This window comes from Enhydra lutris, unplaced genomic scaffold (assembly GCF_002288905.1).
Source record: "Enhydra lutris kenyoni isolate GAN:26980312 unplaced genomic scaffold, ASM228890v2 scaffoldscaffold27, whole genome shotgun sequence".
NCBI lineage: Eukaryota > Metazoa > Chordata > Mammalia > Carnivora > Mustelidae > Enhydra > Enhydra lutris.
The window spans coordinates 12968101-12995597 of NW_019154111.1; the positions used below are offsets into that span (position 1 = coordinate 12968101).

General features: G+C 40.5%; 1 protein-coding gene across 3 annotated transcripts in view; it reads right to left on the reverse strand.

Annotated features, from left to right (window-relative positions):
• LOC111151940 (nuclear respiratory factor 1) overlaps nucleotides 1-24054 on the reverse strand; it is a 146533-nt gene extending 122479 nt beyond the window's left edge. The window contains exon 1 of one of the 3 annotated variants that reach the window (XM_022510178.1): nucleotides 23968-24054. The gene's annotated coding sequence lies outside the window, so the exon portion shown is untranslated. Of the gene's footprint in view, nucleotides 1-23365; nucleotides 23414-23967 lie in introns of those variants that run through there. The other 2 variants (XM_022510171.1, XM_022510175.1) reach the window with 2 other exon arrangements.
• Nucleotides 24055-27497: the final 3443 nt, after the last annotated feature.

The window sequence follows — 27497 nt, forward strand, 5'->3', positions numbered from 1 at the left end:
CAAACAAAAAACCTCACTTTCCCATATAGTTAGAATCATACAGCATGTAGTCTTTTCAGACTGGTTTCTTTCACTTAGTAATGCACATTTAAGGTTTTTCCATAGCTTTTCATGGCTTGATAGCTCCTTTCTTTTTAGTGCTGAAATATCCATTGTCTGTACTTACCAGTTACCAACTCTTTTCTTTCATAGATCTTGCCTTTGGTGTTGTCCCTAAAAGGGCATCACCATACCCAAGGTCACTTAGATTTTCTATGTTACCTTCTAGGAGTTTTATAGTTTTACATTCTACATTCAGGACTCTGATCCACTTTAATTTGGGGAAGGGTGTAAAGTCTGGTTAGATTCATTTTTTGGCATGTGGATATCCCATTGTTCCAGCACCATTTGTTGGAAGAGATTCTCTTTCCTCCATTGTTTTGCCTTTACTCTCCTGTCAAAGATCGGTTGACTATATTTATGGGGATATATTTCTGGGCTCTCCATTCTCTTCCACTGAATGGAATACTCCACTGAATGTCTATTCCTTCAATACCACACTGCCTTGATTACAACAGCTTTACAGCCAGTCTTGAAGCCAAGTAGTTATCAGTCTTCCGACTTTGTTTTTCTCCTTCAATACTGTGTTACCTATTCTGGGTCTTTCGCCTCTCCATCTAAACTTTAGAATCAGTTTGTCCATATCCATAAAATAACTTGCTAGGACTTTGGGATTGCACTGAATCTGTAGATCAAGCTATGACTTATGTGCACATGCATGTGTGTGTTTGTGTGTGCAAAAAGGTGTTTTTATTAAAGCACAGGGACAGGACCTGTAGGCTCAAGCTATGACATCTTAACACTATTAAGTCTTCCTATCCATGAACATGGAATCTATCTCCATTTAGTTCTTCTTTGATTTCTTTCATCAGAGTTTTGTAATTTTCCTCATACAGACTTTGTCCATATTTTGTTATATGTATACCTACATATTTCACCTTTTTCATTTTTTAAAATAAAAAATGGCAAAAACCAAAACAGTACTTTAAATATCACTTATCTGATAGATTTGTTTACTATAAAAATCTCTCATGTAAATTTAAAAACATGCTTAACAATACTACCTCTTTCTAGATGCCATTTATAGTATTTCTATACTAAGAAATATGCCACAATATTTGTTATAAATAGTAAATTTACCAGGTATACATCCGATATGTAATGCTCACTCATTTTCTATTTCTAACAAAAAATCAAACTAAAATGGTTTTACAACCTTTATGTGGCTACTTTGCAATTTTGTATAATCTATAAAACTGTATTCCTTATATATTAAAAGGTACCAAAAGAACATAGACTTAAGCAGGGAAAAGGAAAGCAAAAAACACACCCAAATATTAACCGTGACATCTCTGGGTGGCAGGTTACAAATATGTTCATTTTCGTACTTTATTTTTTATAGTTCTCTACAAAGATCATATACTACTTTCACACTCCATTAAATCAAATATTTACAGCATGTTAAATGAGTAAACTATAACTACAAGGATCAATAAAGATTAATCTCTTGTGTAATATTTTAAAACAAAAATAAATATTACGTCTTTTCCATGGATACAACATACAAAGAGAAAGTTTTTTTTAAATGCAGGAGAATGATAAACACCAAATTCAGAATAAAGGTCAAAGCTGGAAAGGCAGGGGACTAGGATGAGGAGGAGTGTCCAGGAGGCTTCAATAATATCTGTAATACTTTATTTATTAAGCTGGGTAGTAGTATATACACGGAGTTCATTAAATTGTCCTATATCCTTCTTTATGCCTAAAGTATTTCAAAATTCTGTTAAAGCAGCAGCTACAGAAGTCATGCCAAAGCAGTAGTACTTAACCCAAATGTCGTCAAACTCCTTTAATGGAATATGGTACTAGAGGATAATAGAGATAAATGTATCATTTACAAGTAGGAAAATTCTTTGGAAATTTTAAAGCAGGGGCTCTGAAGGTGGGTTTTCATGTGTATATTTACAAGCAAATAACAATCTAAAATCTGCATTTCATAAAATACCTGAAGCATTCCTTTTTTTTTTTTTTTAAAGATTTTATTTATTTATTTAACAGAGATCACAAGAGGGGGAAGCAGGCTCCCTGCTGAGCGGAGAGTCCGATGAGGGTCTCCATCCCAGGACCCTGGGATCATGACCTGAGCCAAAGGCAGAGGCTTTAACCCACTGAGCCACCCAGGCGCCCCTGTAGGAAACATTCTAATCTGTACCTTGCACATAGCTCAAAATTAAATCCGTTCAATGTAATACATAAATTATTTTGAACATGACCTCATTTTACATTTTCCACCTTTTTGAAAGCAGACTTTTTAGTCAATATAAAAACAATACTTAGGCTTTTAAAGGTGTCGTAAAAATACGATAAATTTCTGACTGGTATTTTTCATCTTGGTGATTTAAAATGGATTCTAACCAGCACATGACACCTACCACAAGAGCATTACAGAAGTGGCTCACATAGTAACACAACCCCTGTACTAGCTACACCCACTCACATTGTTATGTAGCTATGATAATGACTGAAAGTTTAGGTAAAGGCTAACCAACTCAAGCTTTCCACAGTATCCACTGTAATTTGAAGCAATGACCTTCAAGGACAAAAGGTAAATTCGTAAGATGTTTGAAGACACTCCTTAAAGTAGGTTCAGTAACTTTTAACTTGAAACAAAAAAATTATGATTGATTGTTAGAAATGCCTTAGCTTATCTCTTACAATCTCTACTTATGATAGGAGTGAAAGGTTTTGGAAAAGTAAGGATGGGGGTGGAGGTAGGGAAAGACCTACATAAGAACTAGTACTATTCCTCCCCATTTCCACCTTCAATTTTACTGCCCATTCCTACAACCTAGCCCGAAGCCAGAAATTGACTGTAACTAACAAATCACCAGAAAGACAAAAAGGAGTACCACTTAGCAAACTCTGAAATTATCAAAACGTAGCTAGAGGGACTGAGGTTTCCACACTAAAAGAAAAGGATATTAACCACGACATTTTACCACCCAATCTCTTGCCTAAAAAAAGGGTGGGGAGGAGAAAACAATAGTCTATAATCACACTAGGGTATTGATTAGACATGCTCTCTTAAAGGGGAGAATGACTCCATTAAAACTATCTATGTGGATCTGCAGTTTATATGAATTCACATAGGATTTTTACTCACTATTCTTCATAAAAAGTGATTTGGTTTTAACATTCAGCTTCTGTAACCCTTTTTAAAAAAATATTTAACCTATTTATTTGACATGGAACAAGAGTGAGAGAGAGAGAAGGCACACAAGCTCCAGGAACAGCAGGCAGAAGCAGACGAGCAGGGAGTCTGATGTGGGGCTTGATCCCACGACTCCAGGATCACTACCTGACCAAAGGCAGCCACTTAACAGACTGAGCCACTCCAGTGCCCCGTAACCCTTTTTGAAAAGACTTTACAAGATCAAGCAAGGACCTGTTGAAATTTAAATGAAATGTTTGTTTCTCAGATCAAATCCTTCTGACTTGAGGATCCTCTCTTAGACTACTACAAATGTAAGGACCCAAAAACTACAGGAGTCATTAACAAAAGTCTAACAAGGCTGGAATTGTCAGCTCCATGGATACTTGTACATGTGTGCCCTTTTCCTGTGCATTTCTGAAACCAGTTAATTCTCATTTTAATATCACCTTATATTTAGTTATTTCATAATTTGCTTTTACCAAATATATTATCATCCATACTTCATTTGACCAATCTATCCTCAACAACTTGTCTGTGGAAAGCTGCCTAATGAGGACTGCCTACATTATTATACTCACCAAGTTCTGTCCTGTTTAAATGTCATCATACCACATTCACTAAGCAACTATTCTTCAAGCACCTTTTCTTTTTTTTTTTTTTTTTTTTTTTTTTTTTTTTTTTTTTTTTTTTTTTTAAAGATTTTATTTATTTGTCAGAGAGAGAGTACACACAAGCAGGCAGAGAGACAGGCAGAGAGAGAGGAGGAAGCAGGCTCCCTGCCGAGCAAGGAGCCCGATGCGGGACTCGATCCCAGGACCCCAGGATCATGACCTGAGCCGAAGGCAGTGGCTTAACCCACTGAGCCACCCAGGCGTCCCTTCAAGCACCTTTTCTGTGTGAAATCCTGGAAGAGGGAAACTAAAGAGGGACATCCAAATGATTAGTTTAACCCTCACACAGCTTATAATAGCAGATCTCAAAGTGAACAGTGGAACCCTGGGATCCCCTGAGAATTTTTCAAGGGGTCCATAAGATCAAATCTATTTTCATAGCAAGTGTTATACTGTGATTTATAAGAAATGTATATTTGGTCATCCAGATGAGCCTGTTTTTTTTAGTTTCAGGTATACAATATAGTGATTCAACAATCCCATATTTTACTCAGTACTCATCATGATAAGTGTACTCTTGAATCCCCAAAACCTACTTCACCCATCCCCCGACCCACTGCCCCTCTGGTAACCATCAGTTTGTTTGCCATAGTTAAAAGAGTATGTTCCTTGGTTTGTCTTTTGTTGTTCATTTGTTGCTTCTTAAATTCTACATGAGTGAAATCATATGGTATTCATCTTTCTCTGACTTACTTCACTTAGCATTGTGAAGTATGAACATAGGATCATCTCTAGATGATGCATGTTGTTGCAAATGGCAAGATTTCATTCTTTTATGGCTGAATAATATTCCATTGTATATATACACCACATCTTCTTTATCCAGTCATCTAAGGATGGATACTTAGGCTGCTTCCCTATCTTGGCTATTATAAATAATGCAATAAACAGACGTGTGCACACATCTCCTTGAATTAGTGTTTCTGTATTTGAGTAAATGCCCACCGTGTGATTACAGGATGATAGGGTAGTTCTAGTTTTAATTTTTTGAGGAACCACATGCACTTTCATCTCCATCCAGGTCCTGGCTCACAGCTCCTAAAAAAAAACGCTTGGAATTTCTGGTGATAAGGTCAACTGAAGTTGTCTTTTGTTATGTTAATAAAGGTAGCTTTGGGACTCTACAAAAGGACAGGGACTGGTGGCCTGGAGGACCAACCGTGTGTTTAGAAAGGTTGGAGCTTTCAGCCCCACCCCCCACCTCCGGGGAAGGGAGAAGGCTTGAATCAACCAATGGCCAATGACTTAGTCAATCATGACTACACGTTGAAGCCTCCATAAAAACCCAAAGTTCTGGGTCCAGGGAGTGTCTAGGTTGGTGAACATATGGAAATACTGGAAGAGTGGTGCACCTGTACAAGGCATGGAAGCCGCACACCCTTTCCCCCATACCTTGCCCAATGTTATCTCTTCACCTGGCTGTTCATTTCCTTTATTATATCCTTTAATAAACTGGCAAAATTAAGTGTTTGCCTCAGTTTTGCAAGGCACTCCAGCAAATTAATTGAACCTGAGAAGGAAGTCATGAGAACCTCTGATTTACAGTCAGAAGTACAAGTAATAACCTGGATCTGTGATTAACATTCTGAGTTGGAGGGAGTCCTTGTCAGAAGTGAGTTGAGTTCTCAGACATCTTGCTGGTGCCCAAGAACTGGTTGGCTGTATGAGTGGGAAACCACCCCTATCCCCACCACACACATTCAAACTGCTCTCAGAACAACTCAGTAACCAAGACATTTGCCCTTTTCACTGTGCTTATATTTGCACGTACATGCAAAAAACAGTAGGGTTAAACTACTGGCACGTTAGTGCAATATAGTCTTCATATACACACAGTAAAAGAGTCAATTTTATTGAAGAATGTGTTGATGAAAGTAAAAGTTACATATTTTATTAAATCTTGAGTTTAATAAACACTTGAGTTCTTGTCTTTTTACTATTTTGTATAACCAAATGGAAAGTATTCATAAAGCACGTCTGCATTCAGAAGTATGCTCTTTCAAAAAGGATATGTATCATGCTTTTGAGTTGCAAACTCAATTAGCTACTGCCCCCCCCAGGGGGCGGGGCAAAGAACACCATTTTTACTTCAAAGAGTGGCTAACAGATAAACTATATGGTTATTCAGACCTGGCTATATGACAGATATTTTTCCAAAAATCAACAAAGTGAACCTGTTACTCCAAAGAAAGTAACTGTATTTGTTACCAAAGATAAAATCTGATTATTTCAAGTGATAATTAGAATTCTGGAAAACTTGTATCTGCTACAGTGAGCTGGATAGCTTTCCATTACTTAAGCCTTTTCAGATGAGAGCAATGGTAGTGTTAATGAATGTGCTTTTGTATCAACATTTGGAAAAGATGCATAATTCAGTAAATTGATAATCTTCCAAATGACCAATGTATGATGTTACAAAATCATGGATGGGTTAAAAGAGTCATTCAAAGTTTATGATAAGCCAGATTTCAATTAAACAAAGTACAGTTATGGTTTCAGAACCTACACTGCAAATCACTTTTAAGAAATGTACTGCTGAGTTTTGGTGTAATATCAAAGAATATCCACAATTATCTGAAAAGGCTCTTTAAAATGTTCTTCCCTTTCCCACCTACATATTTGGTATAAGATCAGATCTTTTCCACATACTTTAACCAAAGCAACATACTCAGCAGATGGAGTGCAAAAACAGAATTCAACTGTCTTCCATCAAGCCAGACATTAGAAGAATTTGCAAAAACTATAAAACAAAACCCCTCACTATACTGGGGTGGTTTGGGTTTTTTTTTTTTTTTTGAAAATAATTATTTTTTATAAACATATTTCACCTGTTTTAACATGTAGTAGGGGTACTATTTTTTTTAATTTTATTTATTTATTTGACAGACAGAGATCACAAGTAGGCAGAGAGGCAGGCAGAGAGTGAGGAGGAAGCAGGCTCCCCACTGAGCAGAGAGCCCGATGCCCCGCTCCATCCCAGGACCCTGGGACCATGACCTGAGCCAAAAGCAGAGGCTTCAAACCACTGAGCCACTCAGGCGCCCTGTTATTTTTAAATTAATAAAACATTTTTTAAATTTCTCAGTTTTAATTTCTAATACAGTAAATATCAAAACTTATATCCCATATAAATAAAAGCTCTTGAGTCCTCAGTAATTTTTTTTTAAAGATTTTATTTATTTGACAGATAAGAGAAAGAGCAAAGTAGGCAGAGCGCCAGGCAGAGGGAGAGGGAGAAAATGGCTCCTGGCTGTGCAGGGAGCCGGAGGTGGGACTCAATCCCAGAACCCTGGGATCATGACCTCAACTGAAGGCAGCCACTTAACTAAGCCACCCAGGTGCCCCGAGCCCTCAGTAATTTTCAAGGTATAAAAGGGTCCTGAAACCAAAGATTAAGAGTCACTGGCTTATAGTATAATAAGAGAAAAAAAGAAACACAAATAACCCAAGGTAGAAAAGTGTGTCAAAGCCCTTCTATTCTTGGACATCCCAGCTTTTCTTAAACTAGACCTATGATACCTACCAGGCTCTTGAAATAATTTATTTCGCCCTGCTGTCAATATAATCAAAATGAGTGAGTCTTTAAACAGGCATAAAAAGGACTTGAGCAATACCAAAATTATATATTAAACCAATTTGAATTGATAGATTATTCTTTACTAGTTTTCTAAATAAATTAAATTGGTTTTATTTCCCTGGTATAAACTTAGCCTATAAAGAGAAGTTTTTCACAAAAGACTATTTAATATACAACTCCCTTGGAAAAGCATCCTATATCATCAAATTAGTAATGGGAAGCCATGGAATTTGGTTCCCTGCCTCTCAATAATAGGGCAAAAAACCTAGAAATCCTACACTGGTGCTGAGACTCAGGACACAAAAGATGTCATTCCAAAAGAGGGGCAGGGGAGGAAGCACCTTCTGTAGGGCCATGTGCACATAAGCAATCACTGGTGTTTTTAAGTAGGGAGATACGGGGTGCCTGGGTGGCTCAGTCAGTTGGGCATCTACCTTCGGCTCAGGTCATAATCCCGGGGTCCTGGGATCGAGCCCTGCATCAGGCTCCCTGCTCAGTGGGGAACCTGCTTCTCCCCCTCCCTCTGCTGTTCCCCCTGCTCGTGCTGTCAAATAAATAAAAGATCTTTTAAAAAATAATAAAAATAAATAAATAAAAAGGGAGTTACACACTTTTTTGCTTAACCTGCCTTGAAGGATACACAAGAAACTGGCAAAGATCTGGTCTCTAGAAAGGGAGACTGGGAGAGAAACTCACTTCTCACTGTATTCCTTTGATATTGTTTGATCTTTTAACCACTGGCATATATATATTTATACAAAAATAAACATTTTAAAACACCACTTCTGTATCACCCATTTACTCAAATGCAAATTCCAAATAATACTAGTAGATATATAGATTATTCAATGCATATCTGTTAAATAGTGGATACACATTTCATATACCTGACAGAAACATCAAAACCAACCTGTCCATCAACCAAGAAGTGATCAGCCATTGGTTACGTGAGGGAGTACTGGAGTACCTGATTACAGGAGTATCTAGCAATGTCATCCATGTGCCGAGCATTGATATAGTTGCTATTTCAATGGTAAATTTTTTCTTTTTTATATTCACCACAGCATTTGCTTTAAGAAATACTCTCTGGATAGCACTAAAGTAAAAATTCCTTTAAACCATGCAGCAACATTAAAGTCAGGATTAATTTAGCTCCTACTATGTACTAAACACTATGACTAAGTAACATAACATTTGTAACAAACAATGTCACTCGTGACAATGTGCACTTGGATCTAAAACCTAACTGCACAGTATAGATTTAATAGTTACACCAATGAAAAAGACTTGGGGGTTTTAACCAATTCCAAGTTTAACAAGCCAATCTCATGATGTGGCTATAATACACATAATTCAAATCTGGGCTGTATTAGTCAGAGTGGCTACACAGTGTCCAGAATACAGAAATACCCACTGTAGTTTGTGTTTTTTTTTTTTTTAAGATTTTATTTATTTATTTGACAGACAGAGATCACAAGTAGGCAGAGAGGCAGGCAGAGAGAGAGAGAAGGGGAAGCAGGCTCCCCGCTGCCCAGAGAGCCCGATGTGGGGCTCGATCCCAGGACCCTGGGATCATGACCCGAGTTGAAGGCAGAGGCTTTAACCCACTGAGCCACCCAGGCGCCCCTGTAGTTTGTGTTTATCAGACCTATCCCACAACTCATGCTGGGTAGTAGGCCAAAGATATAGAGGGTACATAGATCTAGAGACCCTGAAAAAGTGCAGGAGGATCAGGATAGTTTGGTATGTGGAAGGCAACATTTAATGACTTAGCTATCATGTCTGAAGCACTTCACGTGAACTTTTCTTACATCTTCACATATCAATGATATAGGCATTATTATCCCTATCTTAAAAGTATGGAGATTCAGACTCTGAAATGGCAAGTAACATGCTCAAGTTTGCATTCAACTTCGAATTACCAAGATTTAAACCCAGAGCACCTGTAATGGGTTGAATGGTGGCTCCCGAAGAAAAGATATGCTCACATCCTAATTCCTGGAACCTGTAAATGTTACCTTATTTGGAAAAGTTTCTTTCGATACAACAAAACTAAGGATCTTGACATGAGGAAATCATCCTTGATTATCCAGGTTGGTCCAAAATCCAATGACAAGTGCCCTTATAGGAGTGAGGCCAACAGAGATTATACAGAGAGTAGGAGACAATGTGCTCACAGAGGCAGATACTGGAATAATATAGCCACAAGTGAAGGAACACCAGCAGCCACCAAAAGCATGAGGTAGTAAAGAACAGATTCTTCCCTAGAGCCTCCAGAGAGACTGTGGTCCTACAAATACCAGACTCCTGACTTTGGGGCTTCAGAACTACGGCAGAATAAATTTCTGTTTGTTTGGTTTTTTTTTTTAATTTTTTTTTTTTTTTTTAATTTGACAGACAGAGATCACAAGTAGGCAGAGAAGCAGGCAGAAGTTTCTGTTGTTTTAAGGTACTTACTTTATGGTAAGTTGTCATGTTTGCCCTAGGAAAATAGCCCCCCAACTCTCTTTCCAGCATACCTTTCCAAAAAGGATGAAGGTCCCAGGACATTTAAACTAAAAGACAGGGGCACCTGGGTGGCTCAGTGGGTTAAGCCTCTGCCTTCAGCTCAGGTTATGATCTCAGGGTCCTGGGATCCAGCCCCGCATCAGGTTCTCTGCTCAGTGGGGAGCCTGCTTCCCCTTCTCTCTCTGCCTGCCTCCCTGCCTACTTGTGATTTCTCCCTCTGTCAAATAAATAAAATCTTAAAAAAAAAAAAACCAAAAAAACCTAAAAGACAACTCAGAGGACTTTATAAAGAAAATACAAAACATATTTGATTTTAGAAATCCTAGAGAACAGCGAATGCCTGGGTGGCTCAGTCGGTTAAGCTGCTGCCTTCGGCTTGGGTCATGGTCCCGGGGAACTGGGATCAAGTCCCGCATTGGGATCCTTGCTCAGTGGGGAGCCTGCTTTTCTCTATGCCTCTCCCTGCCACTCTGCCTGCTTGTGCTCTCTGTCTGACAAATAAATAAATAAAATCTTAAAAAAAAAAAAAAAAAAAGAAAGAGAGAAAGAAAGAAATCCTAGCGAACAGAAGACCAGTAGATAAAACTTAAACATGGAGCAATTTCAGTTGAAACTAAGCTTTCTAAACCATCCAAGTATCTTAAAGATTAAACGGACTTCGGTAAGAAGTAAATTTCCTATCACTGGATGTGTTCAGAGAGACTGATGATCACCAAATTTGGGGGAGCAGAGGTGGCTTAAATGACTTAGAATCTGGTCCCACCCTGAGTTCCTAAAAATCATAAAGTATTAGATAGCATCACAAAGCCTGGTAAGAAGGCAAAATATAACAAATGAATTTTGCAAGGCTTTTACAATCATTCAAAAAAATACTGACTGTTGGGACGCCTGGGTGGCTCAGTTGGTTAAGCAGCTGCCTTCGGCTCGGGTCATGATCCCAGCGTCCTGGGATCGAGTCCCACATCGGGCTCCTTGCTCGGCGGGGAGCCTGCTTCTCCCTCTGCCTCTGCTGCCACTCGGCCTGCCTGTGCTCGCTCACTCTCTCTCTCTCTCTCTCTCTGCAAATAAATAAATAAATAATCTAAAAAAAAAAAAATACTGACTGCTTGTTATGCATCAAGCATAGATAGAGGTCGGTAATGAACACTCTATCTACTATCATGAAGCTTTAGAATCTGGTGGGAAAGACAGACATATATCAAGCAATATACAAACAAATATAAAATGACACGTACAGACATATATGGTAACGGAAAAGTGCAAAAATGAGGAAGGCCCGATAAAACTTCCTGAGTAAATTATGCTTGAGCAGAGACCTGAATACAATATATATGATTTTACTAGAAAGAGAAGAAAGGGAAAAGGTTTCCAGGCAGAAGGAATACCAATAGGAAAGGCTTTATTGGTTAGGGGAACATGACTGATACAAAATGAGTTCAAAGTTAGGTGCCACATTTAAAAGCTTTGTCTTCGGGGCACTGGGTGCCTCGGCGGGTTAAGCCTCTGCCTTTGGCTCAGGTCATGGTCTCAGTGGTCCTGGGATCCAGCCCTGCATCAGGCTCTCTGCTCAGCGGGGGCCTTTCCTCCTCCCCCCACCTGCCTCTCTGCCTACATGTGAGCTCTGTCAAATAAATAAATAAATCTTAAAAAAAAAAAAAAAAAAAAAAAGCTTTGTCTTCATCCTAAATTCAATGGGGCCGGGGCGTGAGCTGCAGGCGAGGCACGACCAGAGCACTGTCCTTAGAAAAGACAATCATTCTGGCTCCACTGAGGAGAATGGATAAAGACTCAACCAGAGTGCATGCAGGTGGACCGGTTAGAGGTTATTCCAACAGTCCAAGAAAGAAATGACAGCAACTCAGAAGTGGTAATGGTGAAATGAAGAGGACAAATTGAGTTTAGAAAGTTAAATAAGGGGCGCCTGGGTGGCTCAGTGGGTTGGGGCCTCTGCCTTCGGCTCGGGTCATGGTCCTGGGGTCCTGGGATCGAGCCCCGCATCGGGCTCTCTGCTCCGCGGGGAGCCTGCTTCCTCCTCTCTCTCTCTGCATGCCTCTCTGCCTACTTGTGATCTATGTCTGTCAAATAAATAAATAAAATCTTTAAAAAAAAAAAAAAGAAAAAAAAAGTTAAAATAAACAGGATTTGATGACAAAGGAAGACTAAAGTTTCTGTTCTGATAAACCAGATCAAACAGTGGTACTATTCACTGAGGTAAGCAAAAGTTGAACAGGACCAAGTTTGATAAGAGAATTTCATTTGGAGATGTAAGTCCATCTGAGACCTCCAAGAAATGCCAATTAGGCCATTGGATATAGGGTTCTGAAACTCTGTTGGTAGGCTAAATCTGAGTATGCATATTTACATGGAACAACTGCACAAACTTTTTATCACTAAGGGACACCAGTCATTGTTATAAGGTAACCATTATTCTTTAAAAAAAAAAAAAAAAAAAGATAACTTCAAAATCATGCTAACCCCAAAGACAAGAATCACTACTGTACCCAAAGCCCTAAATTAATACTAAACAAAGACTGGGCCACCTCACTGTCTCAGTCAGAAGAGCATGTGACTACTGATGCAAGGGTCATGAGTTTAAGGGCCATACTGGGTGTAGAGATTACCTAAATGAATAAATTTTTTAAAAACTTTAAAAAATATGAAACAAAGATAATCTATTTAAAGGACATTGGATGTATACCACTCTCTGGCTACAAAATGGATTGTCTTCAGAATGAAGACAGTCCATCTTGGTGGATTCTCAAGTTGGAATTAGCTACTATTCTCGTATGTTTCAGATACAAAAACTGAAAACAAGCTTAAGAGGCAGTAAGTTTGTACTTTTTATTCCCAGATTCTCTACCTCTTGCTCTATCTACAAGATACTGATTTAAGCATTTTAACTGCCAAGCATAAAGTTTTTCTCCCGACACATACCTCCACAAGCTTTATACTACACTTGCTTGAAAATGACTAGATTGCTTTGGATATTGGTTGCTGTGCTAAGGAACTATTTACTCTAGATTTGCTTTCCATTCTGTATAAAAAACAAAAACAAAAACAAACCAACTACCAGAGGTATTAAAGACAGAACTAAAGGAGAAGGCAGGAAAATTAGGTTTTATTACTAACTCTAAAAAGAACCCAATGTATAAATTAAGAAGTTAACTTTGAGAAATATCTAGTTTTTACATAAAATTAGAATTATATATACCACATGCTTCATTGAGGGCAAGCATGAAAGAGATTATATAGCATTTTATATTTGTACATATACTTGTATTTTATATATATTAAACTCTTTTGAAATCCCCACAGATAATGTTTTTTAAAAACCAAGTATTTTTAACACTTTTCTATTATATTATTGCTGCTACTAATATCTAATTTGCTCTCAAAAGGAATATAACAACTCAAAAGGTCCCAGGGTAAAATAAAAGAGCCAATAATATACTGAGATAAATTTGTCAATTTTAGAAACTATCCTGCATATAGAAATCTGAGCTCAGAAAGTATGAGGGCAGAGTGGGAGAAAAAAATGAGTTATTATGTGAATGAAATTGGTTAACCCAGGATTTAGCTTTCATTCTTCACTAAAAAAGCTTTCACGAGCCAGCCCTTTCGCCCTTACGCCAAGTTACCCTTACCTCAGCAAAAACACATGGAGCACGAAACAGACAGCAAGCATTTCCTGAACAAATTTGCATTTGGAGAGAAACTTTTAAGTATCTTTTATATTTCTTTAAACAAATGGATTTACAACTGCTCCTTAAGAATACTGCAGGGCAGAAATAGATGAATTACGTAAAATTAGACATTTCTGGTTCAAAACAGTATGCACAGTATTATTGCATTTATCATACACAGTGTATATGCATGCACATACTATAGATTGAGAAAAATATCTAGAACTTTATATATTAAAATATTATCTTTGCATGGTATAATTATGAACATTTTCAATTTTTTTACTTTTCCACAATGAACACATATACATGTCTTTTTAAGAAAATACCGTATTTATTAACATGTCATAACACAGACTCAGAATTAATTTGAGAATCAGAAATTTAAAATTTTTATTTAGAAGAAACTTTAGATACCATTTCTGCCCTCTTCATTTTTCAAGTGGGGCAACAGGCCCAGTGAGGATAAGTGACTTGCCTGCCCAAAATCTGAAATTGAGCCTTTAGAGCCATAATCATACTATCCATACTTATGGGGGTTGGGGGAGGGGGTTGGTTATAAAAATTAAAGCATTTTCACTAAAGATAATTTTAAGTTCTAAGAAAGAAAATGAAAATCACCTCTATGCTTATAAACCAAAGATAACAACCACTGACTTTGGAGGGTTTTTCGTTTGTTTTTAAAAAATTTCTCAGGGCACCTGGGTGGCTCAGTGGGTTAAAGCCTCTGTCTTCGGCTCAGGTCATGATCTCAGGGTCCTGGGATCAAGTCCCACATCAGGCTCTCTGCTCAGCGTGGAGCCTTCCTCCTCTCTCTCTGCCTGCCTCTCTGCCTACTTGTGATCTCTCTTTGTCAAATAAATAAATAAAATCTTTAGAAAAAAATTTCTCACTACAAAAATAATATATTTTCAATGCAAGAAAACTTTTAAAATATAAAACCAAAAATTAAGGAAAAGACAAAATTTAACATTCGATCACATAACTGGTGATATCAAAATTATTTCTTCTTTAGACTTAGTACCTGAAGCCAGTTTTGGGGCAAGAGACTAGGTCCATGACAAGTGTTTTTAATTAGCAAACCTTGGTTGGTTCTTTAATTTGGGAATATTGTTACAAACATGATCAATACTAAGAATTTTATTTCATAATTGTTTAATAAAAGACAAAGGACCAAAACAAACAAAAACACCCCACAACCACCACCACAAACAAAGGAAAAGATAAAATACTCCAGTTCTATTTAGGGATCTTCTTTGTAGATTAGTGAATATAAAGATAATCCATAAACACAGCTAATTATAAGTTCCATAACACTAATTTTCTGTTCAAGATTACTCAATATTAATTCATTGCTTTTATTTATTTGAGAGAGAAAGAGAGAACATGGACGGGGAGGGAGTAGAGGGAGGAGCCCAATTTAGAGCCTAATCTTGGGACTCCAGGATCATGACGGGAGTCCAAGGCAGACGCTTAAGGACTAACCCACCCAGGCGCTCCTTTCTTTTCCTTTAATTTACTTTTTAAAGACTTATTTGATAGAGAGAGTACAGGAGGAAGGGGCAGACAAGGAGGGAAAGAGAGTCTCCAGAAAACTCCCTGCTGAGCCAGACAACAGGCTCTACTACCCTGAGATCATGCCCCAAGCCGAAATCTGGAGTCAGATGCTTAACTGAGCCACGGAGGCAACACCATTCATTGTTCTCTTGTATTTACCAATACTTTTATAGCGTATTCCATAAAACATTGCTGGCATTAATTATAGAAAAAACATAAATTATGAATATATTTATAAAAACGAGCTAATCAAACTCATAAGTTTCTGAACTACCATTAACTCAATTAGCAAGACATTTAAAAAAACTATTTCATCTTTATCTTGTCCTTTTAAAATTCCTACCGTCTGGGACACCTGGGTGGCTCAGTCAGTTAAGCGTCTGCCTTCGATCAGGTCATGATCCCAGGATTCTGGGATCAAGTCCTGGACAGGGCTCCTCCCCCCTGCTTTTCCCTCTGCCTGCCATTCCACCTACTGGTGCACTCACGCCCATACTCTCACTCTCTGAAAATTAAAAAGAAATTCCTACCTTCTATATACTTTATAATACACACAAATGTATTAGTACAATAGCACAGGAACATCGTTTATAAATATATGTAATTCAGAATGTGTGCTCAAAATTTTTACTTGTATGGGTGACCATCAAAAGTTGGAGATCACTGTTCCAGAACCTAGGGCTTAGCCAACAAAACAGTCTCCTAATCTAATTTCAAAGATGCAAAAATCAGAGGAAGTAAAAATGACTGATTATCTAAAATTTCAGAAAAAGGGGCACCAACCTGGGTGGCTCAGTCCTGGGACAGAGCCTTGAATTGGGCTCCCTGCTCAGTGGAGTCTCCTTCTCCCTCTCCCCAAACCCCTGCTTGTGCTCTCTCTCAAATAAATAAAATTTAAAAGTAAAATAAATAAAATTACAGAATGAAATTATTTTAGAATAAATAAGTTCTAATATGAAAGGTCATTAAAAACTTGCCTAAATTTTTAAAAAAGATTTTATTTATTTATTTGACAGAGAGAGATCACAAGTAGACAGAGAGGCAGGCGGAGGGTGGTTGGGAGCAGGCTCCCTGCTGAGCAGAGAGCCACATACAGGGCTCGATCCCAGGACCCTGAGATCATGACCTGAGCTGAAGGCAGACGCTTAACCCTCTGAGCCACCCAGGTGCCCCAAAAATTTGCTTAAATTTTAAATAAATAAATTTTAGATAAAATCTAGATTTTATTAATAACTTAAGAAATTTGAACACTAGCAATTGTTAGCATGAAACCATCATAGATTTCAACACATTCAGTAACTGTCATACTTCAGAAAGACCCTGTAAAATAGGCCAATGGTATTTTCATTTCATGGTCAGAAAAATTAAGCAAGGAAAGAATGCCTTGTGCCAAATAACTAGACTGAAACATTTGAGCATTTTAGAAAACTTCCAAAGTATATAACTCCCAACTTAAACATTTTTGAGTACTATCTATGAACCACTTAGCTTTCTTTTAAAACTCATTCTCTCTTTAAAACAATAGTAATTTGGGGGCGCCTGGGTGGCTCAGTAAAGCTTCGGTCTTCAGCTCAGGTCATGATCCCAGGGTCCTGGGCTCAAGCCCCACATCCAGGTCTCTGCTCGGCGGGGAGCCTGCTTCCCCTTCTCTCTCTGCCTGCCTCTCTGCCTACTTGTGATCTCTGTCTGTCAAATAAATGATCTTAAAAAAAAAAAAAAACAATAGTAATTTGATCACCCACAAAGCCTACTGTATATAGTACATGAATAGACAGTCCTACACTAGTGTGAATTCTGGAGTATTAAAACAAAACAACAAAAAAACAAGGAATCCCAGAAGACTTTGCAAGATTCTGAAATTGGTTAAGCTTTGCTTTGGTATTCCTCCCACCTTCCTTCTGGTGTTCTCAGTCCTATCTCCTGGAGGTGCCTCAGATCTCTCCAAAGTTCTTCACCTGAGATACTCACTCAAAATTTCTTCCCTTGGGTCTGTCCCAGTCAATCAAACTGACTAATTTCAGCCAACCAACACAACCAGTATTTGACGTAATTAACTGAAAAGGCCCTTGACGTTTGTGTGTGTCAACACTTGGAGAATTTCAGAAAAGTTATGGACCCTCTCCCCAGAAAAATTGCATAGGCACACATAAAAAACTTCTCATACAATTTCAGGAGATCAGGGTTACGTGGCCAAAATATAATCCATGAGTCCCAGAACTATAAAATCCAGGTTAGGGGCACCTGGGTGGCTCAGTGGGTTAAAGCCTCTGCCTTCGGCTCGGGTCATGATCCCAGGGTCCTGGGATCGAGCCCCACGTCGGGCTCCCTGCTCGGCAGGGAGCCTGCTTCCTCCTCTCTCTCTGCCTGTCTCTCTGCCCGCTTGTGATCTCTGTCTGTCAAATAAATTAAAAAAATCTTTAAAAAAAAAAAAATCCAGGTTAAAAACCCCTGTACTTAACATTTAAATATTACAAAACCTCAAAACTCTTCAAGAGGAATTTGCATTGACAAAAAACTCAGGATGCCTGGGTGGCTTAGTCTGTTGAGCACCTGCCTTCTGCTCAGGTCATGATCCCAGGGTGTTCAGATGAGTCCCAAGCAAAGCTCCTTGCTCAGTGGGGAGCTTGCTTCTCTCTCTGCCTGACACTCCCCACTGCTTGTGCTCTGACAAATAAATAAAATCTTTAAAAAAAAAATGATAAACTCAAACATATTATACTACATACTCAAATCTATAAAATCTAATTGTTAGAACTGAAGTCTTCTCCCAAAGCTTTTATGCTTTAATTCCCATAAGAGAAAGGGAAGAACAGAACCTATTTACGAGCATGGGTCATCTATTAAACTGGGTTTTACAGACCTTGCCCATATTCAATAATGCTCTAGAAATCTATTGTGTTCACTATCATGATTCCTGTCAAAACAATACACACGCACATTACATACACACACACTCAGAAAATACGTTTTATCTCTTAATTGCCAAATCCAGTTTTCATCCCAATGAGCTCTCCCTAGGATTTCATGTTGCTAAATTTCCTGTTAAAATTCCCTTAACCCCTATCCTTAGCTTCTTCAAACCCATACTATTTATCTTATCTCTTTAGCCATTCTTTTTCAACTTCCCTCATAGGCCCCTCTTCCTCCATTTGACCTTCAGATGTAGATGCTTGACAGGGTTGCCCTTAGCCTTCTCCTCAATCCTGATATTATAGTCTTTTGCAGTTTCTGTATGACATTATGCTAATGAATACAAATCTCTTAACTGATCCCTGCTTCCCCTTCTGCTCCAGCCCAAATCTGTCAATAGGGAGCTACTTGACGGATCTTGACTCCCACATCTAGAATCATACCCTATCACCTTCTTTCTCAAATTCTGTTCTTCCAATACATCCCCTATCTTAACTAAAGGCATCATCACTCATCAATGAAATATAATCTCTGAACTCCCCCATTCTCTTTCCAATCAGCACAACCTCATCAGCTTCATTCATGTTCCACTACTGCTCAAACACAGCAAAATCCACTTGCTATTCCTCAGACTATCAATGCCCTTCCTCTAACCTCTTCTCCATCAGAGGAAACACTCACTTTTCCAAGTCCTACTTAAAGATCTCCTACAGTCTTCCCTAACCTCACTTATTCTCCCACATCACTCACCCTCTGCCTCTATAATTCCATACCAATCTTTGTTTTACTTCTCAACAAGCTATATCATAGTTAGTCCAGCCCTTATCTTTCTCCTTTAGTAGACAAGGCCTGCGGTTTACTTGTTACTGTAGCACTTAACACATCCCTGGACTATAGTTATGTCTTTGATCAATGACTGGTGAATGAATGGCAAAACTCCAAAGTAAGGACAGAGTTAAGGTTCTATCTCACTGAAGGGTGTACCTTATCCCCTTTTGAACATAAAACAAGAATTGAGTCCCCTAGTCCCTCATTCCCCATTTCTAGTGCAATGCTTAGTTTTAAGCAATGTTTCATGGGGACATTTCCTCACTTCCTCTTGTTCTTTGTAGGGTTAGCTGCCAGCCTAACCACATTAGCATTCAGGAGCAGCAACAAAACAGACTCTCCAAGTTCTAAAAAGCAAAGACTTTACAATTACCAATAGTAATACAAGTTCCTTTTGAAAAATAGTCTTAACATTTACGCATACGAACTTCATTCTTCATAATTCTGAAAAAGGCTTGGCATAGTTTACCCAACAGGCACCATTTAAGAGTTATTAAGAAAATGTCCATTTAAACCGTCAGCCAAAATTTTCACATTTATAACAACATAAATCGGCATGCATGAATAAATCTAACTACTATGCTTGTATACTAAGTACACTCACTATAAACAGCAGTCTCAATCACCAGATGACCCACACATTAAATAGTTCTTTTAGCTTCCTTTAAAAATACAGGCCCATCGCTTCTCGGCCTTTTGGCTAAGATCAAGTGTAAAAATACAGGCCCAAAGGGGCACCTGGCTAGCTCAGTCTGTTAAGCTTTTGACTCTTGGCTCAGGTCATGATCTCTGGGGGGTCATGATATCAAGCCCTGAGTCAGACTCTGTGCTCACCTTGCAGTAGGCTTGGGATTCTCTCTCCCCCTGCCCCTCCCTAGCTTGCTAGCTCACTCTCTCAAATAAGTAAATCAATCTTTAAAAAAAAAAAAAAAAAAAAAATGCCCAAAATTCCACTGATCATCCCAATCTATAAAACTAGAATCTTTTATCAGAATCAGTTATTTTCCCCTCTTCTCCCCAACTTTCCCAAAACATATACACACATACACACACACACACTCACACACATTCACACACATCCACATACACCCACACACCACTCTCTTAACAAACCTGGTTTCCTCAAGAAATTATCTGATGGCTCAGTAACAGTTTGATAAAGCAGGCTACAAGGTCTGGGATTCTGGAGGAGATCCCATATGGTACAATTATCTTCTAAAAGACTACTTTTGGTGACAGAATACAGATTTGTCTCGAGGGACCACAAATGTGGTAGGCTTGCCTTATTTGCCTCCTAGTTTTTTTGTTTTTGTCTTTCAAGAATATACTAAAAGCTCTCTTTAAACGTGTATTTGACTTTTCAGTTCATATAAATGTTCACATTTCAGGCACACAGACATGGTGAAAAGGCAAAAAAAAAAAAAAAAAAAAAAAAAAAAAAGACCGTGTGATGAAATGTGTTTGAAGCTTCAATAACTAAACTGCAGAGTGGGATCATAAACTCATTAGCCTAATTCTGAACTGCACTTCAGAAAAAATATGTATTCCAAGGCATATATAATCCACTTATTTTTCTTGAGCAGTCAAAAATTCTTCTCATTTTCCAAGTTTGTACATATTACATCAAAATAACTTCAAACAAAGCAGTCTTGTTGCTTCAAGATTAAAAGTTTCCAATAGCTCAATGTGGTTGTAATCTTCTGGAAACACCTGAAATTGATTTGTCTCACCTCCTTTTACTATTTCTCTTCCAGCCCACTCACCTTAGAATATTGATGGATAAAAGTTCTAACTGAAAAGCTCAAAAAGTAATAACCCACCCCCTAGCTAATATATGATACACATATGCACAAAAATTAACATGTATCCAGAGTCTCAAAACAAAACAAAACAAAACCAATGATTGGACTTGGTCTAAATAAAATGTTCTAAAATAAGCTTAACAAGTAGGTTTCTTTTTCATTGCAGTTTTACAAAACATTTATGGAAAATTGTATTTGGATAAGCTCAAGCTGAAAATAGTAGTTTTAGCTCTCGAGGAAAACATGAAAGAACAGAGAAAATTTCTAAAACATTTTTTTACAAAAGATTGGCATTTAAGACTGATTTTCCAAATACAATACACACACACGTAATTTTATAATTAATTCGCATCACACAATGTCACACACATTTAAATTCAAATATCACATTTCCTAGACTAATTACAACCCCAGAGAGGGTACACTGAAATTCTTGAGGTTAGACACTTCTGAGACTCAACAACAGAGTTCCCGCTTTACATCCAATTTTTCAGTGGCACTAAGTGGATGAACAAGCCCACTGCAGCACAAAGCATTGGGGTTGCCTAAAGAGATCTAACAGAAGCTGAACATATGCAATAACTTCCTGTTCTCCAGAGGACTGGAGGGTGTGTTTCTAAAGGCTGACAATTCATAGCCCTTCCAAAAACCAAAAGTATGTCTTTTCAAATACTTGTGAAAAAAATTTTAATTCCAAAAATTAACTGTTCATCATTATTACTCCCCAAAAATTTACTGAATGCCTTACTATATATAAGAGGTATAAAAAATTTAATCCCAGACCATAAGCAGTTTAAATTTCCCTTAAAAAAGTCACCCATTTGTGATTACTTCACATAAAATACTTCTTGAAGACAACCCAGGGGTCTTCTTGAACTCACAGTATACAGGCAATGCAAAATTCAGGTATTTAAATCACAGGGAGTTTGTCTTCCACTCCCTAAAAAAATTAGAAATGGATGTACACTTGTGATTTAATAATAACAAGAAACCCACAATTTTGGGTTCCATCAATACATGAATTGGGAGGGAAACTTGAAATCCTTTCTTCTTTAATCCCTTTTAGATGTGGACAAGGGCTCTCATTATCTGCTACTCTTCAAGAGTTTCTTCCCAAATCCAGGAGCTAAGTTTCCTCAAACCTGGTAAGAAATCTATTTTCATGAAAACTCCTGGCTTGAGGATGATTTCTTTTTTTCTTTCCTTTCCTTTTCTTTCTTTCCTTCCCCCCCCCCCCCAGCTAAATGAGAATATAACCACTGACTACTAAGCAAAAAGTCATTTTCTCTCATATATGTTGAGTCTGAGATTGGGGGAGGGGAAAAGCACATAGCATGAAATCAAAGGATTTCAAAAAAGGATGTGCCATAAGATGGTAAGCAGTACTTATTAATCTGATTGCTTTATTTTTGTCTTTGTCATGGATTCAGTTGAAAGTCACATCTAATGCCTGACAGAATAAAAAAAAAAAAATCCCTTGACACAAACAATTTTGAACACCCAAGAGTAAGTATTACATGAGATAATTGTTTCCTCTTCGGCTCATAAAATAAGGAAATTACACTCATGCACAGATTCTAGTCATATTTTCACTACCTTATGAGATAACACATCAAGAACATTTAAACACAAATCTGGATACTAGTACTGAATTTTAAAAACAAAACAAAAAAACCCAGCATCTCCAAGGCTCCCCTCCCATCCTTCCTTGAGTGAGGAACCCAATAACTTACTGTTCATAGTCAAAGTAAAAGGAATTTTTTTAAAGGCTGGGCATGAAATAGGAAAAGGATCACGGTGAGCACAGATGATGCCCTGGGAAAAAAAGGCGAGATGGCGCATACCCATTCTCCTGTGAGCACTGTCCAAGCTGACAGGTTCACTCACACTGCCTTCACCTTAAAAGTTTCCCAATCCACTGTCTCTACACACTTAAGAAAACATGAATTTTGCTCTGACCACAAAAAGAATCAAGCACAACTGACACCAGCTCTGAAGTAAGCAATTAATATATTCTAACGTTTAAGAAAGGTTGGAGATAGGCAACAGCTCCTCCAACTGGCTGGAGATTACCATTTGAAGCCCTAAAAATATTAAGATTTTTAAACAACTCCAAGTTCTGATGGGCACAGTTAGATGCACTATAGAAACTTTGGGACCAGCAGCAACGACACAACAGGTGAGAAAGGAGGTGGACATCACTGCACAGTGAGGTGGACAACATGCAGAGGCAAACCCTTGAGCTCCCAGAAAGGCTGGGGATGTGAAATAATACACATGCACAAGGCCATCCAGAGCCCCTGTCTTTACAGTGGCAACAGTTCGGTTCCTTCCGAGGGTCGCGCCACTCCCCCTTCTCCTCACCCAGGGGACCACCACCCCAGGCACAGGAAGAACCAAGGCCCCTCCACCGGCAGCATCTCAGCTGAGGAAGAAAACACAATGTCGCTCCTTATTTCTGCGTACAAAAGGACTTTGCGCCCTCCTCCTCGAACTGCCGCCGCTGCCGCCCGGGGCCGCCTCCTAACTTGCAAGAAGGTGGGCAACGCGCCATATTCCAGCGTCCCCCAGTCTACCTGGGTAACAAGCCCACGCCACCCCGGCGGGAGGGAAGCTTCGGCGGCCGCCCGAAGAGCCAGCCTCCTCTCCTGCAGGAGACAGCGGCTCCCGCACCCCGGCCCGGCCCACCGCGCCGCCCGCGGACCAGACCGGGGAAGGGCCGAGGGGGCGAGCGGGGAACCGCGGCTCCGGTCCCGCGCAGCCCGCCCACCTCCCGCTCCCGGGCCCGGCGCGCTCTCCCGGACCTCCCGCTCCCGAGCCCGCGGGAAGGCCCGGCCCGGGCCCCGGGTTCTACGGTGGCGACGAGGCCGCGGCCCCCAGAGCCTCAGGCGGCGGGGGAGGCCGGAACCCTGGGGCTCTCGGGAGGGCAGCGCCTCCCTCCCGAGCCCGCCAGGACGCCTGGGGCCTACTGCGGCCTGCGCATCCTCGGGGTGGCGGTTTGACTGGGCCGGGCCGGGGCCCCCCGCCCGAGGCGGGCCGAATCCGGCGGGGGCCCAGGCCCGGAGCCGGGGGCGGCAGGGTGCAGGCTGCGGGGCGGGCCGGCCGGCCGGCGGGCGGGCGGCGTGTTGCGGCTGCGCCGGGGCTGAAATAGCTGGAGATTGCGCGGTAGGGCACTCACCTCAGAGCGGCTGCGCTACCGTGGGCCTGCGCCGTGGAGACTGCGACCGCGCCGGCTCCTCGCAGCCTCCTGCCACCAGCGGCAATGGCGAGCGCTGCCGCCTCTGCCGCCGCCGCCGCCGCCGAGGAGGGGGAGGGGAGGGAGAGGAGGCACGCACGCGACGCACGGGCTCAGCTTCCCCGCCCGGCGGCCGCCATGATGGGGAGGTCGGCGCTGCTTCAGCTGCGCCGGCCCGGAGGGGGCTTCGGGCGAGGATCCCTCTCGGCCCCCGCGGCTTCCTGGAGCCCACATTTAGCTTGAAATGGTTGGATGGGGCCGGAACCATGAAGGCGACTGGATTAGTCAAGTGTGGACTCTCGGGAGAGTGGCGCAGGCAGCCCAAGATGGTTGCTAATCTGGAAATAGTAACATTTCTCGCCCCCCAACCCCGAGAATTATATCACCTCCTGAGTAAGCCTCGACAATTGGGAACGGGCTTCCCCGCATTTCCCTCAGCCTTGACAGTCGCATCTTCACCCTTTCTTTGGAACGACCTTTGTTTCCCGATTTCAAACCCTGCCCAGGTATTTAAAAGCAAAATTTTCTGCGCAAAGCAATACATTAATTTATCCGCTCGTTCATTCGTTTGGCAAACCTTGGTAGAGGGTCCCTTCTGTGCCACTTTTGTTCTGGGCACGCTGGAGATGCACCTGTTAGACGAAGTCCTTGCTCTCAAGGAGTTTGTACGTTCGATGCGGGGAGTCAGAAGCAATAGGGACCTCCAAGCAGGTGCCTGAGAAGTAAAGAAGAGTGGGTAGCGGAAAAACAATCTAATGTTAGAGACATACGAGAGGTAGCTTCGTTCTTGGTTTTTAAAAGTGTGATCAGGAAACTACGTGCATCAGAATCACTAGGGCTGATTACTTAAATGCTGGGCCCCAATCGCCACAATCTTGGCTTGTTAGCCCAGGAAACTGCATTTTTAACAGCCCCCCTACTCACACTTTGTCCTGGTAATTCTCACGAACACCATAATTTAAGAACCATTGCGTCAGAATGCACGGTTGGTTCAGGCTACCAAATCATCGCTAATCAAGAAGCTGCAAAAGACGTCATGGTCTCCCTGCCACCAGAATTGCCCTCTCCAATCCATTCTCCGCCCTATAGCGTGAGTGGTCTTTCAAAAAAGAAAAGCATGTCATTTCCCTGCTTAACAGGCTCAATAAGATCCCATTGCACATAAGTTAGAGCCTAAAATTCTTTGAGTTGGCTTCAGGGTCCTTAGTGACCTCACCCCTGCTGCCATTTTGACCTCATCTGCCACAGACTTCTCCCTCAGGCTGTAGCCAAATCAGGAAGCTCTCAAGTCATACGTGGTGGGAAGTTCTCCGACCTCATAATTTTTGCAAGGGCTGCTTTCTCTGCACAGAACTTTCTTCTCCACTCTACAGCTTCTCGTCACCTGCCACTTCTTTTTTTTTTTTTTTTTTAAGATTTTATTTATTTATTTGTCAGAGAGAGTGAGCACAGGCAGACAGAGTGGCAGGCAGAGGCAGAGGGAGAAGCAGGCTCCCCGCAGAGCAGGGAGCCCGATGTGGGACTCGATCCCAGGACGCTGGGATCATGACCCGAGCCGAAGGCAGCTCCTCAACCAACCGAGCCACCCAGGCGTCCCAACACCTGCCACTTCTTAAGGTGTCAACGTTAATGCCTTTTCCTCCAGGCAGCGTTCTCGAATCCCCTCAGATTGACTGCTTTCGCTCTTTAATCCTCATACCCAGTCTTTATCATCTGTGCTTACTGAGCACTCACAATGTTTCAGGCCCTATTTTAAGTCCTTTACACACATCATCTCCTTTCTCATGTAGATGTCAAGGAAGAGTGCATGAGGCAGGTATACTGTTATTATTACCTCATTTCGCAGGTAGAGAAAACAGGGGCATGTTGAGGTGGAGCCTAAACCCAGACAGTGAGAGGTCTGAAAGCCATCAGCTTGACCTCAGAGTTGTGCTCCTAACCATTATCAGCATTTTCACATTGCAGGTTGGTCCCCACCGAGGAAGCACAAAATGAACGTAGTGGGTCATGACCAACATTTCATAAAAGAAGTAGAAAATATCAGAGAGCATCAGACTTAGTAAGGCTCTTGTTTCGTGAAGCTTTTATTTGAGATATATAAATGTATGTACATGGGTTTGCGTATTTGTTCTGGATCATGATATAAAACACATTTCTTACTGGATTACGGCTGCAAAAAGTTTGAAAGTACTGCGTTACTCTTTCTCCACAGCACTTCTCAGACCACGAATCTCCACAAACCAGAAGCTGCAGGCGGGCAGGGATTTCTTCTTGTTCGTGATTATATGCCAGCATCTCATGCAATGCCTGGTTCACAGTAGACCTTCAATAAGCATATAATGAGAGATTTCTGTGTCTACTCTCCTCAGACATGCAAGTTATTTTCTTAAGACAAATGAGCCTGTGAACCCCAGTTGCTCTGTCCAAAAGGCTCTTCATTCTGAATAACCAAAGATTCTAGAATCAGTCTCAGGAAAAAGGCAGAAAAATCTACCCTAAGAGATTAAAAGAACTGGATTCCAACAAAGTGACAGTGCTCAGCTTCAGCACAAGAAAGCCAGAAACTGTAGATAGGATAATGTCAGAAGACAATTCTATAAGGTAAGGTGTGGGTAGTAGTTGCATTAAGAAAGAAGGGATGACTTGGGGTGCCTGGCTGGCTTAGTCAGTGGAGCATGTGGCTCCTGGTCTCAATATTGTGAGTTCAAGCCCTGCCTAGAGAAGAAAGTAAAGGAAAGGAAAGAGAAAAGAAAGAGAGTGGAGAAAGAAAGGAAGGAAGAAGGGAGGGATGGATAGGAAGGAGGGAGGGAAGGAAGGAAGAAACAAACAGGGAGGGAGGAAGGAAGAGAAAGAAGGAAAAGAAGGAAGGAGGGAAGGAAGGAAGGAAGGGCAGACTGACTTAATAGGACTTAATCTTGGTGCCCAGAGTGAGGATAAAAAGAAGCCTAGACCTTTGAGAATATATTGGGGGTTCATCAGCCCTGGCAATGCAGAAGATTTCCAAGTTGGCTTTGATTTCAGTAAGCTTCTAATCATTTGGGGATGGCTCTCAGTTGGTTAAACATCTGCCTTCAGCTCCAGTCATGATCTCAGGTCCTAGGGATCAAACCCTGTGTGGGGCTCCCCACTCAGCAGGGAGTCTGCTTGTCCCTCTCCCTCTGCCGTTCTCCTACACCTGTGCTCTTGCTCTCTCAAATAAATAAACAAAATCTTAAAAAAAAAAAAAAAAAAGAAGCTGCTGGTCATTTGGCTGAGTTATAGTGTGTGCTAAGAACCAAATGAGTGGTCCTACAGATAATAAATGTTCCAAGGTAATCAGAATTGAAGTTATGTGGGAAATTTCAGAGAGATGTGTCTTGATTTGGCCTTGAAGGCTGGGCAAGATTCTTATGGGCATAGAGCAGAAAGGTGAAGACACTTTAACTGGGTGGATTGTTGTGGGAGACGGAGCGGTAGGTGGAGGTGGGAGGCCT